General features: G+C 32.9%; 1 long non-coding RNA gene across 4 annotated transcripts; it reads left to right on the plus strand.

Annotated features, from left to right (window-relative positions):
* Nucleotides 1-512: 512 nt before the first annotated feature.
* Nucleotides 513-3,047, plus strand: LOC139843606 (uncharacterized). 4 transcript variants are annotated; one of them, XR_011757635.1, is made up of 9 exons: nt 513-734; nt 1,043-1,146; nt 1,245-1,327; nt 1,435-1,470; nt 1,578-1,649; nt 1,759-1,854; nt 2,054-2,195; nt 2,279-2,363; nt 2,597-3,047. It is a non-coding gene; the product is annotated as an uncharacterized lncRNA (long non-coding RNA). The 4 variants fall into 4 exon arrangements; XR_011757638.1 differs by having other exon boundaries at nt 2,096-2,195; XR_011757637.1 differs by lacking the exon at nt 1,245-1,327.
* The last annotated feature ends 466 nt before the right edge of the window (nt 3,048-3,513 follow it).

Here is a 3,513-nt window from a genome sequence, read left to right on the forward strand (position 1 = left end):
CGTAGTTTCAGTTATTTTCGATTGTCGCTTTGAGTTTGGTTCACACTACAAACGCCCCCTTAAATTCGCCTCATTTTACACAACGGTCCCTCAACTTTACACTTTTTCAAGGGTAGAACGCGTAAACATATAATTTTATTAAAATAAAAAAAAATTTATTTCCACCCGAATTTTTAACGGGCCCTATCTTCTCGCTCGGCGCGAGCTAAATTTTTCTGAAATCACTGTTAAACTCGAAAAAATCTAATGAATACAACGGGACTAACTACGCGCGAAACGGACATCGTTAAAAAAACACTAAATATTTCGAGCTATATTTCATCCATATACATACACACACGTACAACAAACAACTCAATCTATTAGATCTATTAGGTACCAAGCAACATATATCCAAATTCGACCGCACGTTGAATACAACCGCAGCAACACGAGGTAGAAATTTTTTCTAGTTAAAATCAATATATATTATCCGTAAATACGCCCATCAGTTTCTCTCCCAAAAACAAATTAGGGTTTCTATTCGCGGCTCATACAGAGCAATTCCAAAAAAAAACACAACAGGCCGACACCACTTTAGGGTTTCTATTCTTTAACCCAAATCAACAACAGTTATCTGTCATAATTTAAGGTTTCTTCGCCAATCAAGATGTCGAACGGCCTAATATCGACTGAAAATTCCATGTCGAACGGAGCGACCAATTCCATGCTGAAGGCTTTATTTTGTTACCCAGGTATTTGTGTGTTGTAATTTGATTTCGTTTTCAATCTTATATTTTGATTATGAGTTCATTGTTAATTTAAGGATTTAGTAACTGATTGTATCTTTGTCTTCATAATACATTCAATTTCAAGTTTTATTCTCCTACCCAATTCTCAATTTCATATAGTTCGATGGTGAATCAATCGATTCCATCTATATATGTATTCATCTATCTTGCTCTTAATTCTTTGTCATAATAATCTGCTGATATATTCGTTTTTATATCTATCTATATATGGATGTGAAATTTTTAGTACGTTTTATCACCTTATTTTTCAGCATTGAAGTTGAAGTTCAGTAAATACTAAATAATTCATGTAGAGGTTCATGATTTGCAATGCAAACCAACTCATAGCATTTGGATTGAAATGAAAGATGTCATGGTATCTTTTCATTTGTTTTCTTTGTTCTATTTGATCAATAAATTTCAGAACCTAACATATAGGGTATTAGGCTCTCATAGTTTTTTATGGTTTCATAGTTTTCCAGAATGTATATTCTCCAATTTTAAATACGTGTACAAGCTCTTTTTGGTGATGCACTGGCTTCGAGTGTAAACAAAAGGCCAGTGATATATTTATTAAAACTGTTTGTCAATTTCAGTTTATGCCCCTACGCACCAAATATTATCTATGTGATGTTTTGATGTATTTTCTCGATTCTTGATGCAGGTTGACTACGTGACGAGTATATGCTTTACATACATGGTAATGAAAATTCATCTCGATACTCATCAAGGAAATGGTCATGAAACAGACTTTAACATATGTGCTTACAATGCTGTTCTTGTGTCTAATTTATTTTTTGTGAACAGGCCGCTATACGCTGAGCAACTATAGCACGGAAGTTTATCCCGGTGTTTATGGGTAGTGCATTTAAGAACAAGGTAAGCCTTAATGTTCAAATATTAATGCCTTCTATTCTTTTGACAATCATGTTTAAAGCTTTTAGTAAATATGACGTATTTTTTTTTTTGTTGGTATGTTAATCTGTAGGGAGTACAACCGCTTCTTGATGTCGTTCTTTGTCATTTGCCACATCCGCTTGAAGTTGATAATTATGCTCTTGTCCAGTCTAAGAAGGGATAGAAGGTATCCACTAACTAATATGTATTACTGGCTTCTAATTTGTTATATTTCAGTGACCTTATTAGACACATATGATGATATGTTTTGATCTTTAGATTATTTTCGACTCGGTAAAAATCTAACTGACCTGTTCTCAATCCGTTTTGATACTATGTTTTTATCGTCAGTTTATTGATTAAATATGAGAAAATATTACTTGCAGATGTTCTTACGTATATGTGACGTGCTACATTCGATATTGTAGTTATTGCCTGCTGATTGCATCGTAACGCAACAGTGTCTGCATGCTACAACGACACCGGTGGCTGATGTTGTAATACCTGTTGATGGTGCATCTATACATGGTATCGATATACTTACTTACAAAGTTATATTTGAATTTTGTATTACAGTTTGTTTACTTTTGCCCTTTTTGCTCCCACCTTAGGTACAACAGCATCAAATACTGAGTATTAGTTCTCACAAGTTAAGGTTATTTATTTTGTTGCGGAGCTTTTTCTTCTGAATAGAAGGTACAACGCGTGTACTTGACCCGCATAGTATATAATTGAGGTGTATCATAATAGTAAATATGCATGCAACTATTCTTCTGTAATAATCATGATAAAATTAAACAAGAGGGTTATGTGGCAAGTGGTTGTGTAGTCGTCATTATATCAGATTTGGAGTTTCCGAATTCCTTAAATTTTTTAAATGCTAATAATGCCCTAGGGTATGCTAATATGTTTACACAACTTCATTTTAGGGTGTATGCGTAATGCGTGGATCTCATTCAAGTCAAGTAAGGTCAAAGTCGATAAGGAAAATCGGGTCAAGGTTCTTACAAGCTATTGATTTGAGGGCTTTTGTGCATGCTGAGTTTATAGTAGGTGGGCCATGCTGAGTTTATAGTAGGTGGGCCGGGTTACTTGGATAAAGATGTAGTTATCTTATTTGGAGTGGGTTTCATTTGGGCGGGTCAAGTTTTAATAGATCAATTGGTAATTCCTTCTCTTGTGGCTATGTGTTCGTTTTGGTAGCTGACACAATGATTTATTGGATGCAAATAACTAATTGGCCACCTGTACTACTAACAGGTAGAAACTTATGATGTTTTCATGGATGTGTTACATGTTCTACATCTTGAAAGAGTTTACACTTTTATGCCTATATACTTCAAAATTTTGTAATCTTATTGTTTTAAAAATTTCTATTAATCCAGGTCACTAATTTGCTTATTGCATGTACATACAGGTAATAATACTCAAAAAGCTAACAAATACAGTTTACATCTAAATTTATTAGATTAGAAGTATTATAAAGTAATTGTATAGTTTTAAATTGTGATATATATATATATATATATATATATATATATATATATATATATATATATATATATATATATATATATATATATATAGTGGTAGGATCAAGAGGGAAGTAACCATTCGGGGGGAAGCGGGGGAAGCAAAAACTTTTTTTTTTTTTTCGTTTTTTTAAAAAACATTGTTCACGAACATTATAGATGAGATGAAAATATGAACATTTAGTAGAGATACTTTTTAATAAATGTTTTTATTTTGGCGGGAAAACGCTCGAAAAGTAATATATAACAATTATCGTGTTTTTCGAGCGTATTTTGAGGTTTTAGCTATTGGGGTTTGGATATTAGGGTTTAGA

Source organism: Rutidosis leptorrhynchoides, chromosome 4 (assembly GCF_046630445.1).
Source record: "Rutidosis leptorrhynchoides isolate AG116_Rl617_1_P2 chromosome 4, CSIRO_AGI_Rlap_v1, whole genome shotgun sequence".
In the NCBI taxonomy this organism is placed as follows: Eukaryota; Viridiplantae; Streptophyta; class Magnoliopsida; order Asterales; family Asteraceae; genus Rutidosis; species Rutidosis leptorrhynchoides.